The 15,205-nt window shown below is 37.6% G+C and overlaps 1 pseudogene; it reads left to right on the forward strand.

The window, feature by feature from the left end:
• Window positions 1–6,867: 6,867 nt before the first annotated feature.
• Window positions 6,868–13,826, forward strand: LOC114112621 (olfactory receptor 5D18-like; annotated as a pseudogene).
• Window positions 13,827–15,205: the final 1,379 nt, after the last annotated feature.

Consider the following 15,205-nt stretch of genomic DNA (forward strand, 5'->3'; position numbering starts at 1 on the left):
AAAGAAAAAGGAAACTATGGTAATTTAATGATTATAACATCAGGAAGCATCCATCATTCTTGAGGTTGGGAGAAGTAGAGAAAAGACATTTTACAGGAATCTCAACTTGGAGGAAGTACTCTGCTAATCAGTAGTAAGCCCTTGAGGAAGGGCCATGGCTGTAAGGGTGTCTGCGGTCTAAGTCTGGCTTATGACTCAACAGTTCTCAGACACTGGAGATGGGCCCTAGTGGTGTCTCGTTCCAGGGGGATGCCAGGATACGACTCTGACCTCTGAAGAGAGTAAGATGAGAAACCGGAGCCAGAACTGGAGAACATGAAGCAAAAAAATCCCTTTCTTCTCTCCTCTCCATTTCTCTTCAATATTCTTTTCTTTCCCACATCATTTCCCTTGGTTTATCCCTTTAGCAAAATCTAAACAGAAACCAGCTATCAAGGGCATCTGGGTATTCAGTTTGCAAGTCCCAGCAACAGCGTCACAGCTCAAGAATAGAAAGGCAGCCATAGATATATGACAAAAGGCAACAAAGGGCCTGCAGCTTATGATGCAAAAAGAGAGATTCATTTTACTTCTATCCTCACTTAGAGTGTGCAAGTCTCTCTATAATACACAAGTGCACCTTAAGACTCTTCACTCTTCAGATTATTGTTAGTTTAGATGTACTTGATTCATCAGAAGAGTTATAAACCAAATGTGACAGAGGGTGGTTGTCACTCTTAAGATCTCTCTATGGAAATGTACCTGATTTCATATATATATATAAAATCACACTACAAGAAGTACATTAAATCAAATATTTGATCAATTTCACATACTGGGTTAAAAACAGCTTTCAAAAAGAAAAAAAAAAACAGTATCTATCAAGAAATAATATTCAGAATTTTTAAAAAGAAATAAACATTTAAAAAATATGATGCTTCAGAATTGGGAAAACCATTTTTTGGAGCTAAAATTGCCCATATTCTGAAATTTTGTTCCAATCCACTAATTTGTTTAATTTCTTCAGAGTCACTTTCATGGAATATGCATTTTAAGCAGAACCATCTTTCAAAATACAGTAATTAGGCCTTGGTCAGGATATTTTTGGCATATAGAAAAATAATTTTAATTCTAATATCAATAATATCTAATTCAGTGTTTCTTTGTTAGTTTTTCTTTTTTTAGGTCATTAAATAATATTTAGCTGAGAAACATATGAATTAAAAAGCAAGTGGACAAACAAGGAAAACACTAATTTTATCACAATTTTGTCTGTGTCATTGTATGCGATTTTAGACAAATCCATCAAAACTCTGTGGCTTTAATTTCATCTATAGTACTTATTTTAAAAGACCACTACTTGGATAGCAATAGAGTGGCTTTTTTTTTTTCCTGTTAGGCTTACAATATCCAGGACTTCCCATAGCTCAATTGGTAAAAAAATCCACCTACAATGCAGGAGAACTGGGTTGAGAAGATCTCCTGGAGAAGGAAAAGGCTACTCACTCCAGTATTCTGGCCTGGAGAATTCCATGGACTGCAAAGTCCATGGGGTCGCAAAGAGTTGGACACGACTGAATGACTTTCACTTTCACTTTACAATATACATGATTATGCTAATAGAATAAAAGAAATACATGCTATTATCATGTCTCAGGAGTGCTGTCTCTAATCGTTTCTCACCACGCAGCCTTCCTCTTTATGACCATGACCATTTTCTAGTTTAATATTATAAGATTCACCATCATTAAACGTAACCAAAGGGAACAGTCTCCCAATTCAGTTCAGCCATTCAGTTGTGTTTGACTCTGCAACCCCATGGACTTCATCATGCCAGGCTTTCCTGTCCATCATCAACTCTTAGAGCTTACTCAAATTCATGTCCATTGCATTGGTAATGCCATCTAACCATCTCATTCTCTGTCAGCCCCTTCTCTTCCAGTCTTCAATCTTTCCCAACATCAGGGTCTTTCCCAATGAGATGGTTCTTCTCATCAGATTGGCCAAAGTGTTGGAGTTTCAGCTTCAGCATCAGTCTTTCCAATGAATATACAGGACTGATTTCCTTTAGGATGGACTGGTTGGATCTCCTTGCAGTCCAAGGGACTCTCAAGAGTCTTCTTCAGCACCACAGTTCAAAAGCATCAATTCTCTGGCGTTGAGGTTTCTTTATAGTACAACTCTCACATCCATACATGACTAGCGGAAAAAAACATAGCTTTGACTAAGCAGACCGTTGTTGGCAAAGTAATGTCTCTGTTTTTAATATGCTGTCAAGGTTTGTCATAGATTTGCTTCCAAGGACCAAGTGTCTTTTAATTTCATGGCTGTGATCACCATCTACAGTGATTCTGGAGCACTCAAAAATAAAGTCAGCCACTGTTTCCAGTTTCTGCATCTATTTGCCATGAAGTGATGGGACCAGATGTCATGATCTTCATTTTTTGAATGTTGAGTTTTAAGCCAAAATTTTTAACTCTCCTCTTTTACTTTCATCAAAAGACTGTTTATTTCTTCTTCACTTTCTGCCATAAGGGTGGTGTCATCTGCATATCTGAGATCATTGATATTTCTCCCAGCAATCTTGAATCCAGCTTGTGCTTCATCCAGCCCAGCACTTCTCATGATGTACTCTGCATAGAAGTTCAAGAAGCAGGGTGACAATATACACCATCATTAAATGTACCCAAAGGGAACAATCTTTACACATTCAAATATGAGGCAGCCATTTCTTTATTTTTAATAATGTTTTAATAGAAAAATATATTAAAATAGTTTAAAATAGGTATGAATTTAATGACATTTCTATTATCTATAATTTTAAGAATAAAAATATGATAAAAATCAGTTAAGCCTTTATTGTATTATGCATTTTTTTTTCTTTTGACTGCACTATGCAGCTTGTGGGATCTTAGTTTCCATACCAGTGACTGAACCTCTACTCTGGGCAGTGAAAGCACAGAGTCCTGTCCTCTGGACTGTCAGGGGATTCCCAACTGCATCACCCATTTTCTTTATTCATTCATTTTTATTTTTAGAAAATTATACAATTAATATTTCATACTTCTCATCATTTTTTTTTTTACTTTTTAAAATTTTGTATCATACATTTTAAATAGCATTTGCACAGCTCAATCAAGGCTTTACACTCCACAATCTATTCTTCATATCTGGAGAAAGATATGAAGAAGGGAAGATAAGACTTGAGATCTAGGTTTGGCTGCAGCAGTTAATAATGAGGGCCTCCCAGGTGACTCAGTGTTAAAGAATCTGCTTGTCAAGCAAGAGAGGAGAGTTCCATCCCTCAGCCATGAACATCCCCTAGAAAAGGAAATGACACCCCGCTCCAGTATTCTTGCTGGAGAATCTCATAGCTAGAGAAGCCTGGTGGGCTATAGTCCATGGGGTGGCAAAGAGTCAGACACAACTCAGTGAATCAACAAAAATAAACAATTAATACACAAACTTTACCAGAGGCACATTACTCCTGATGTGAAGAGCATCATTTATGCCAAGTACTTCAACTGAAGAAAATAAAGCTAAGGATTGTGCGCCCATAAGTAGTAATGCCATTGAGAGCATGGTAACAACACAACTGAGAGACTTGAAGCCAGGGTTTTCCTACTGTTGCTTGTGGTTAGTATAAGAAGGGCAGTTACACCTTACAGAGGTCACAAGTACGGTAGAAATTTAAGAAATATTTGTTGGAAGACAATTACTCCATGATCTCACTTGCACATAAACTACAGCAGTTAGCCTCATAGCAGTAGAATGTAGAGCAATGACTGATAATTCAGGGCTAAGGGCTCAAGGCAAGGGGAGATGAAGGCCGAGAGGTACAAAGTTTCCCTCATGCAAGATGAACAAACCCTGAAGTCTCAATGTACAATAGAATTTGTATTCTCATTATTGTAAAAAAAAAAAAAAGTGAGAAAAAGAAAATGGTAACATAAAGCAATGGACATGTTAGCTTGATGGTAGTGATTATTTCACACCAAATTTATACCTTAAATATATAGAATTTGTTTGTCAATTATACCACAGTAAATCTTAAAAAAAAAAAAAAAAGCATAAAACAATGGAGTGTTATTCAGCCATTAAAAAGAATACATTTGAATCAGTTTTAATGAGGTGGATGAAACTGGAGCCTATTATATGGAGTGAAGTAAGCCAGAAAGAAAAATACCAATACAGTATACTAACACAGATATATGGAATTTAGAAAGATGGTAATGATAACCCTGTATGCGAGAGAGCAAAAGATACACAGATGTATAGAACAGTCTTTTTGACTCTGTGGGAGAGAGAGAGGGTGGGATGATTTTGGAGAATGGCATTGAAACATGTATAATATCCAGGTTGCTTGGGGCTGGTGCACTGGAATGACCCAGAGGGATGGTACAGGGAGGGAGGTGGGAGGGGGGTTCAGGATGGGGAACACGTGTATACCCGTGGCGGATTCATGTTGATGTATGGCAAAACCAATACAATGTTGTAAAGTAATTAGCCTCCAATTAAAATAAATAAATTTAAATTTAAAAAAAGAATTAAGGAGAAATAAAGCATAAAAATAAATAAATAAGATAATTATTTTCTGGGAAATATAGATAACTTTTGCTATGACTTTTCATTGTATAACAGTTTTGGAGTCTATGATAATGATGATTGGGCTTCCTGGGTATCTCAAATAGTAGAATCTGCCTGCAATGCAGGAGACCTGAGTTTGATCCCTGGGTCAGAAGATCCCCTGGAGAAGGTCATAACAACACACTCCAGTATTTTTGCCTGGAGAATACCATAGACAGAGAAGCCTGGCAGGCTACAATCCATGGGGTTGCAAAGAGTTGCTTGGGGCATGGTGAGAAGACAGCTAGACTTTTGATTTATTTTCATATAAAATGTTTCTAAATCTGCTGTTGATTTTTCTTCATGTTTTCCAAGAAATATAAATTACATCAGAAAACAACAATAAACTTTAATTGTTTTGATCCTCTGAAGAAGGCAAGGGATTCTCCCTATGGCGTTGTACTCTCTAGGGAGTGCAGGAGACATAAGCGTCTCAGCCTTCCCAGTAAATCCACAAGTCCTCTGTAGGGCGGAGGAGGGCTGCCTTTCCCACAGTTCCATGTAGGGCATCTAATAGATACCTTGGCTTCAGTTATTTCTTCATGAAGGTAATCACTTGAGGGAATTTTGAGTCAATGCAAACATTACATATCAGGAACAGGAAGTGCATACTTTCCAGAAAGATATGTAGTAAAGCCTGGCTTAGCTGAACTCCTTCATAGTAGTGTCCTGAACAAGTGTTTCCTGGGAGTGTGAGAACACAGGGGCCCTGAGACTCTTTGGTGCATGTCTCTCTGCTTCTGCCAATTCGAGGTAGAACTGTGCAACGAAGGATAGACAGTTATTTAACAAAAACTGAATTCAAAGGAATTAAAAGTAAACTTCTGGAGAAATAGAATCTATAAGGTCACCTCTAACTAAGATTTTAAAGCATGTGAAAAAAAAAGTGCTGACTCACAAGACCACAAGCAAAAGCAATGGGCAAAAATTGTAAAGATAAAGATTTTAGACACCATCCTTCCCAGGTTTGAGGATAATACACATTGTATATTAATAGTATTTGGGAGATAAAGAATTAGAAATGTAATTGCACATAAGTTAGACAGTTGGAGAAGGCAGTGGCAACCTACTCCAATGCTCTTGCCTAGAAAACCCCATGGACTAAGGAGCCTGGTAGGCTGCTGTCCATAGGGTCTCTAAGAGTCAGACACGACTGAGCAACTTCACTTTCACTTAGATAGTAGAGCATAAAAACCTACCAGAATCGAGTAAAGGATGGTCAGTGGTTTATTCACTTCCCCTCATCTTCCAAGGGGACAGTGGACAATATCTGGAGGCATTTTTGGTGTCACAATGGAGGGACCAGGGGTGAAGGTACTGTCATCCAGTGGATAAAGGCCAGAGAAGCTGCTCTACATGGTACCATGCATGGGATACCTCCCCATAAAAAGAATAATCCAGTCCAAAATATCAATAATGCCATGGTTGAAAAACTCTGAAAAAGATCACTAATAAGAGTTGTATAATAGTGAGAACTGACTTGGAAAGATTGCCTTCTGACTGATCCTGAAATATCCTTAGATATCTGAACATATAAAATTATCAAAGGTTCTTTCTGTTATGTGGGATCTCTAGCCTTTAGTGCTGATATATCTAAAGCTATCTAATTCTATGGAGAAGGAAATGGCAACCCACTCCAAGATTCTTGTCTGAAAAATTCCATGGACAGAGGAGCCTGGCGGGATGCAGTCTGTGAGACTGCAAGAGTTGGACACGATACTCAGCACATCTAGTTCTAGGCCTGTAGAAAGAACAGTGACCTTATCAGGAATGTTAACCTGAGAAAGAAATATCCATTATAAAGAAATATTATTAAGAGAATTCCTGATATGCATGACTTAACAGTACTAAAACAAGGACAGCTACAAGTGAACTGGGCTGTGTTGATCATGATAGCTTTCAGAATTATTTGCACTGTTAATATCCAAAACAATTGCTGATTGTTGTCAGACATTCATTAAAACCTTCTGCACAGGAAAGGAAACAAAAAGAATGAAGAAGTAACAGAATGAGAAAAACGTTTGCAATCCATATATTAAAATATTAATCTCCAACATGCATATAAAGAACTCATACAACTCAATAGCAAAAAAACAAACACAACAGCAACAACAAAAATAAAAACTAATAGTTCAGTTAAGGAGTTATCTAAACACAAGATTTATATTTTTTCCTGATATGCAAATGGCAAATAAGTATATAAAAAGGAGAAAAACATATTCAGTGTCACTAATCATCAGGAAGAGGAAAATCAAAACCACAATGAGATCAAATCCCACTTGTCAGGATGACAATCATCTAAAACCAAAGCCAAAAATAAGTGTCATTAAGTTTATGGAAAATTGGAACCCTTTTATACTATTAGTAGGTATGTAAAATCACGCAGATACTGTGAAAATAGTATGGTAGCTTTTCACAATGTAAAAATTAAATATATGATCCAGTAATCCTGCTTCTGAATATTTATCCAAAATATTAAAATAATGATTCCAAAGATATATTAGCATTCTTGTGTTCATTGCAGAACTATTCACAATAGCCGAGAAGTGGAAATAACCTAAATGGACCAGAAAGTGAATAAAGAAAATGTGGCATGTAACTAAAATGTCATACAATTCACCCTTTTAAAAAGATGGAAATTTTGCAGATGGAATTTTTGCAGATGGAAATTTTGCAGAAATAACCTAAATGGACCAAAAAGTGAATAAAGAAAATGTGGCATGTAACTAAAATGTCATACAATTCACCCTTTTAAAAAGATGGAAATATCCACATGGATAATAGTATGCTCAGTGAAATATATCAGTCACAGAAAGACAAATACTGTATGATTCCACCTATATGTTCATGGAGTCAAAAAGCGAAGTGATAGATGTCACAGGCAAGAGGAGGGAGCAATGGGAAGTTACCAATCAAAGGGCATAAAATTTCAGTTAAGCTAGATGAATGAGATCTAAAGATGCACTGTACAAAAATCACATCTGTAGTCAACAAAGCTGTATTCTACACCTAAAATATGTTAATCAGATAGGCCTTATGTGAGATGTTCTTACCACAATAAAATAAAAATAAAAATAAATGTTAGTACAATATGATCTCTGAAACCTAAATTGTACTTGGATCCCATCAGCTCTTCCCCTTTATTCTCTCTTTATTTTCTTGGACCCAATCCAGGTTCACACTGTATTGTCATCATGTCTCCCAAATGTCTAACCTGTGAGAGGCTTTGACTTTTCTTTTGTCTTTTGTCTTCAATAATTTTAAGGAATACTGATGAGATATCCTGTGGAATGCTTGCAAATATCGTTTTGCCTAATAATTTTCTCATTTTAACCCTGGAGTACAGGGTTTGGGGAAAGAATATGACCGAGATGAAGTTTCTCATCACATCATATCAGGGAATAAATGTTGTCCACATTGCATCACTGGAGATGCTCACCTGTATCTTTTATTTCAGGTGGTGTTGGTCATATTTATTAAAGTTGAATGTGACATTAAAAATGAAGTTGAGTTAACAATTATATATAGCATGTTCATGTTTCTTATTTACATTCTATAGTTCAGGCTTTCTTCAATAAATATGAGTTATTTCAATAGTTCAATAAACAAAAGTAATTAATGAAATTGATGTGGTGGTGCAATTGAAGAGAACATTTATTTTATAGGGATTAGGTCATTTTCCAAACTTAGTACTTAACTTTGTAAATATCTCTGTTTTAAATCTCAGTGAATCATGGCGATCTAAAAGGTGGATCTTCATACGTCTCCCATATGTTAGACTAAAAGTATGTAGAAACAGGATTATGCCTCGTATATTGTATAATTCAATTAATATTTGATAATGATTACTTCTATAGTTACATAATTTTGATAATTGTAAAAGTAATCAGTGATGAAGCATCTGAGTGAAGTGACTTTAACCTATAAATGTTCATGTGAAATGCCCCTAATACTGTTCCAATTTTTCTAGAACATAAGAATTACATCAGAGAATTGTGAGTAATTTTAATTATTTCAAGCCTTTAAGAGAATGAGGCTACAGACAGTCTCTAGGGTTTATGCCGCATCGGTTTTGACTCTAGATATAAGAATATATCCATCACTCCCAAACAAGAGAGATCCTGCGTTTACCCATCAGCAGGTATGTACAACAGACAGCTCGTGGGAAGCTGCTGTGTAACTCAGGAGCTCAGCCTGATGCTCTGTGATGACCTAAGAGGTGCCATGGGAGGGAACGGGGAAGTTTAAGAAGAAGGGAATATATTATACATCCCCTGCAATTAAAAATAAAATTTGAAAAGAAAAATTAATATTATTTTCCATGTAGGGTAGGTAGAAAAAAAAAGGGTGAGCAGAAAATTACCATTTAGACATAGAGATTCCTTGTGTAATACTGAGTTATCCTAAAAGCTACCAATCTGAACTGTAAAGGAAGAGGACGTGCAGTCAGGCTTCAGAGCTTTGTATTAGAGCCGGATCAGCTGAGCCCCTGAATTATAGCCCCATAAACAACAGGTCAAAGTAATGTTTCTGCTTTTTAATGTGCTGTCGAAGTTGGTCATAGCTTTTCTTCCAAGCAGCAAGCATCTTTTAATTTCATGGCTGCAGTCATCATTAGCAGTGGTTTTGGAGCCCAAGAGAATAAAGTCTGTCACTGTTTCCATTGTTTCCCCATCTATTTGCCATGAAGCAATGGGACCGAATGTCATGATCTCAGTTTTCTGAACTTTGAGTTTTAAGCCAACTTTTTCACTCTCCTCTTTCACTTTCATCAAAAGGCTGTTTAGAAAAACAAAAGCTATTGTCTTCTCCAGCAGTCATGTATGCATATAAGAGTTGGACCATAAAGAAGGCTGAGCACTGAAGAATTGATGCTTTGAATTGTGTTGTTGGAGAAGAGTCTTGAGAATCCTTTGGACTGCAAGGAGCTCCAACCAGTCAATCCTAAAGGAAATCGATCTTGAATATTCATTGGAAAAACTGATGCTGAAGCTGAAGCTCGAATGTTTTGGCCACCTGATATGAAGAACTTACTCAAGGGAAAAGATTCTGATGCTGGGAAAGATTGAAGGCAGGAGGAGAAGGGGATGGCAGGGGATGAGGTGGTTGCATGTCATCACTGACTCGATGGGCATGAGTTTAAGCAAGCTCCCAAAGTTGGTTATGGACAGGGAAGCCTGTTGTGCTGCAGTCCATGGAGTCGCAAAAAGTCAGACACAACTTAGTGACTGAACTGAACTGACTGAAACTATAGGGCTTTCCAGGTGGAGCAGTGGTAAAGAATCTGCCTGCTAGTGCAGGAGATGCAGGAGACTGGGTTTGATCCCTGGGTCAGGATGGTCCTCTGGAGTAGGAAATGCATTCAGCTCCAGTGTTCTTTCCTGGAATAAATTCCATGAACAAAGAGGCCTGGCCAGCTACAGTCCATGAGGGGTCACAACAGAGTCAGGCACAACTGAGTGGCTGAAAACAAAATAATGCCTGGAATGGAGAATTAGAAGAGCTCTGAGCATTTGGGGAAGGTGCATTGTCTTGTTTCTACAAATTTTTAAAGGAGTAGTCAAGGTGAAAAAAAAAGACAATCATTTAAATTAAAAAAAAAATAAGCAGAGGTTAAACAAACACCAGTGGAGAAAGAGTAAAAGGCTCTATTTTTTATTAAGGTTATATAGCAGACTTAAGAGCAAAACTTATAACAAAAGAGAGAAGAAAAAATATGCAGGCAATATTAGCTCCTCTATTCCCAAAATTCAGAAAAAAAAAGAAAAGAAAAGAAAGAAAGAAAAAAACTCACCAGTAATTATAAAATAGCATTTAGGTCACAAGAACCATTACATGGAATATAATATTAGTTTAAAACTAATTTCGTATTGTCTTAGATTAGCTATAGTTAGAATATCTGACTTTGTGATAGATTGTCTTCTGAGTTTGCCTTCAACACTCAAATTTATGTAAGAAGAGATAGGGGTCTTAAGTGTTTCAGTTTTGTATATGATCTGACATCTTCATGCTGAGTCATCTGAAGTCTGTCTCTTGATCTATGGAACTAGAGAAATGGCAGAGAAAGTTCCTCTCATGGTAGAATCTTAGAGGTATCATCACCAGTTAGAGAAATATAATTCTTTGATATTACCATTTTCTCATGAAATGCCTTCACAGTGTACTACCATCTCAAGTGTTTGATCTTTGTCTTTAACAGGGACCTACTAAATATCCTATAAAGTGAAAGTGAATTCGCTCAGTAGTGTCCAACTCTTTGTGACACCATGGACACCAGACTCCTCCGTCCATGGGATTTTCTAAGCAAGAGTACTGGAGTGGGTTGCCATTTCCTTCTCCAGGAAATCTTTCAGACCCAGGGATTGAACTCAGGTCTCCCACATTGTAGACAGATGCTTTACTGTCTGAGCCACCAAGGAAGTCCTACTAAAATCTTCCTACACTTACGGACATTTCTAAGTTATAAACTTTAGTAAAGTAACTTATTCTTCCTGGGAGAGAAAATTTTCTTAAATCCTTTCTCAAATCCTTTCTCATCTCATTTTGTTGTTTTCTGGTAAGGCTTTGTCTTATGTACAGTTTCACTGGACACTTGTCCATAGATTTAAAATCTCTAGTGTGTCGTTAATCAGAAGCGTGTCTCAGTTGCTCAGTCGTGTCAGACTCTTTGTGACCTCATGGACTGTAGCCCACCAGGCTCCTCTGTCCTTGGATTTCTCTAGGCACGAATACTGGAGTGGGTTGCCATTTCCTTCTCCAGGGGATCTGTCTACCCCATAAATCAAACCCAGGTCTCCTGCATTGCAGGTAGATTCTTTACCATCCAAGCCACTGCAATTGGTGTTTTATTGGAAGTATGATCATAAATAAACTTAATCTCTTAGTTTTGACACCTTGTACATAGACCAGAGCCTATTGTAGAGGAATGGAAAATCTGTGGGAGTCAGAATCAGGATTCCAGATGCTGATGTGTATATTGTCCTTATTTGCACATTATAAGGAAAGTCAAGGATCTCTGTCTTCTGTTTTGTCAAGTCTTGAATAAAGATATAGACTGGATTAACTTTATTATTTTTTTCATTTATTATTCCTCAAGTGGTGAGGTGGGATTGATAATCAGGCTTTTCTGAGTTGAGAACACTGTTTGGAAAAAAAATAAGGTTTATTTTGACAACAGATTTAGTGAGTCAGAAACAAAAATCAATGTTACAGTGTTATGTGGAATTAACAGTAAAGACGCTGAAGTACATTATAAGAGGTGTCATTCTTAAAGTCACATTGTGAACATGTGATGGTAAATTAATTTAGAAATTCCTCCCTTTTGCTATTAGCTGTTCAGTTCAGTTCAGTTGCTCAGTAGTGTCTGACTCTTTGTGATCCCATGAATGCAACACACAAGGCCTCCCTATCCATCACCAAGTCCCAGAGTTTACTCAAACTCACGTCCATCGAGTTGGTGATACCATCCAGCCATCTCATCCTCTGCCGTCCCCTCTTCCTTCTGCCCCCAATCCCTCCCAGCATCAGAGTCTTTTCCAATGAATCAACTCTTCTCAAGAGGTGGCCAAAGTTCTGGAGTTTCAGCTTTAGCATCAGTCCTTCCAATGAACACCCAGGACTGATATCCTTTAGGATGGACTGGTTGGGTCTTCTTGCAGCCCAAGGGACTCTCAAGAGTCTGCTCCAACACCACAGTTCAAAAGCATCAGTTCTTTGGCGCTCAGCATTCTTCACAGTCCAACTCTCACATCCATGCATGACTACTGGAAAAACCATAGCCTTGACTAGACGGACCTTTGTTTGCAAAATAATGTCTCTGCTTTTAGTACTGAAATAATCAGCTATAGTTCTAGGCTAGGTTAATCTTTTATGAATTTAAAATAGGCAAGGAGACCTAAAAGCGTTGTGGGATTTCATTTAGGATAACCCCCATCCTTTAATCTCATATTGTTATTTCTGAATATTAAAATTTATAACTGAGAACTAAACATTTTCAGTGATTTTGTTGCTTAAAGAAAATTTTAAACGGTTATCTTGTTTAAAATTTTAGACATTTAGCATTTCTTGCATAAGAAAAAATACATGGAGAAATTCTAAAAGAGATATTTTGTTTCATCTACCAATCTTGGTAAGAAGTAGTTAACCAAGTGCCTTATATTCTCATTTTGTTTAACATTTTTGTTTGTAAGACTTATTTAGATTCTGACAAACAAAAGTCATATTTCTATCAGAGAGCAATAAAAGTAAGGCCATGTTGCTCTTCTGGGCTTCTCCAATTACCCAGAGTTGCAAGTCACCCTCTTCTTGATATTCTTCACCATCTACAGTGTCATTGTGGTAGTGAATCTTGGGATGATAGTAACCATCAAAATTAACCCCAAATTGCAGACCCCCATGTACTTTTTCCTCAGTCATCTCTCCTTTGTGGACTTTTGTTGCTCCTCCATAGTTGTTCCAAAGACCATGGTGAATCTCATGGTAGAAGACAGAACCATTTCATTTGTAGAATGTGCAATGCAATTGCTTTTCTTTTGTACCATTGTGGTGACTGAGTCCCTTTTATCAGCTGTGATGGCCTATGACTGCTTCGTGGCCATCTGCAACCCTCTGCTCTACAGGGTGGCTATGTCACAGAGACTCTGTGTGATGTTAGTGTTTTGATTTTGTGCCTGGGGAGCAACCTGCTCTTTGACATTCACATGTTCTGTTAGCAAATTATCATTTCAAGGTTTCAATACAATCTATCGCTTCTGGGAGTTCTCCTCCCTGCTTTCCCTCTCTTGTTCTGATACTTATCTCAACCGGTTGCTGCTTTTTATTTTCTCCACCTTTGATGAAACCAGCACACTCTTCATCATTCTCCTGTCTTATGTGTTTGTTGTTGTCACCATCTTCAAGATGCCTTCAGCCTGTGGTAGCAGGAAAGCCTTCACTACCTGTGCCTTCCGCCTGACTGCCATCAGCATCTTCCCTGGCACCATCCTCTTCCTCTACTCTGTGCCCAACTCTGCAACCTCCAGGCACACAAAGTGTGTCTGTGTTTTACAAAGTGGTCATCCCCATGTTGAATCCCCTGATCTACAGTCTGAGAAATAAGGATGTCAAGGACAGTCTCTAAAATAATGGACTCTAAAGTGTTTTCATATTTTTTCTCCAAGAAATATTATAAGCACTTTGAGATAAGAATTTGCTTCATCATTTTTACTCTCCACAATATGTAGCAAATGTATCACTTATTTAATGTGTCAGCAAATTTTTTCTTTGCTTTTGTTTGCTGGTGAAAGCACAGTGATGAATTCATTAAATTGAAGGATTCTGCTTCATTCAAGTTTATATCATGCTTTGGTGTTTACACACTCCTTTGTCTTCCCAGGTGACACTAGTTGTAAAGAACCTGCCTTCCAATGCAGGAGACGTAAGAGAAGGGGTTGGATCCCTGGGTCTGGAAGACTCCCTGGAAAAGGGATGACAACTCACTCCAGTCTTCTTGCCTGGAGAATCCCATGGACAGAGATGCCTGGTGGGCTATGATCCAAAGGGTTCCAAAATGTCAGACATGGCTGAAGATATTTAGCCTGGACAAACATACATATTAACACTCAAAATGTATCAGTTTAGTTGACAATTCTATTTCTGATTTTTTTTCAAAAGCATCTCTAATTCATGTATAAATGTGGCTTAGTGATTAGCTGACAGATTTTTTTTTCATAATTACCTTTTTCTTAGTATTTAAGGTATGGAAATGAGTGTACACAGAATTATACTTTGGTCAAATTATTTTAAGTCACTGGCATCAACTGGTTAGGATTTATACATCATACATCACACACACACACACACACACACACACACACACACACACACACACACACACACACAGGACCCCCCAAAAATTCATATAGAAAGTCTTTGGTCTTGAGAGTAGCTGAAGACAGTTCATGATAAAGGATTTGTATGTGCACAGGTACATGCTTGGTAAAGAAATTATGTGCACAGAATTCTTCACATCATCCTAAAGGAGATCAGTCCTGGGTGTTCATTGGAAGGAGGGATGCTAAAGCTGGAAAAGCATAGCCTTGACTAGACGGACCTCAGTCGGCAAAGTAATGTCTTTGTTTTTCAATATGCTATCGATGTTGGTCATAACTTTCCTTCCAAGGAGTAAGGGCCTTTTAATTTGATGGCTGCAGTCACCATCTGCAGTGATTTTGGAGCCCCCCAAAATAGTCTGACACTGTTTCCATTGTTTCCCCATCTATTTCCCATGAAGTGATGGGACCAGATGCCATGATCTTTGTTTTCTGAATGTTGAGCTTTAAACCAACTTTTTCACTCTCCACTTTCACTTTCATCAAGAGGCTTTTTAGCTCCTCTTCACTTTCTGCCATAAAGGTGGTGTCATCTGCATATCTGAGGTTATTGATATTTTTCCCGGCAACCTTGAATCCAGCTGTGCTTCTTCCATCCCAGCGTTTCTCATGATGTATTCTGCATATAAGTTAAATAAGCAGGGTGACTATTATTACTCTTATATAGGATTATATATACTACTGTTTAAACTCCTCAATTACCATTTTATTAATCCTATACATGTATTGTT

Source organism: Ovis aries, unplaced genomic scaffold (assembly GCF_016772045.2).
Source record: "Ovis aries strain OAR_USU_Benz2616 breed Rambouillet unplaced genomic scaffold, ARS-UI_Ramb_v3.0 scaffold_90, whole genome shotgun sequence".
Taxonomy (NCBI): domain Eukaryota; kingdom Metazoa; phylum Chordata; class Mammalia; order Artiodactyla; family Bovidae; genus Ovis; species Ovis aries.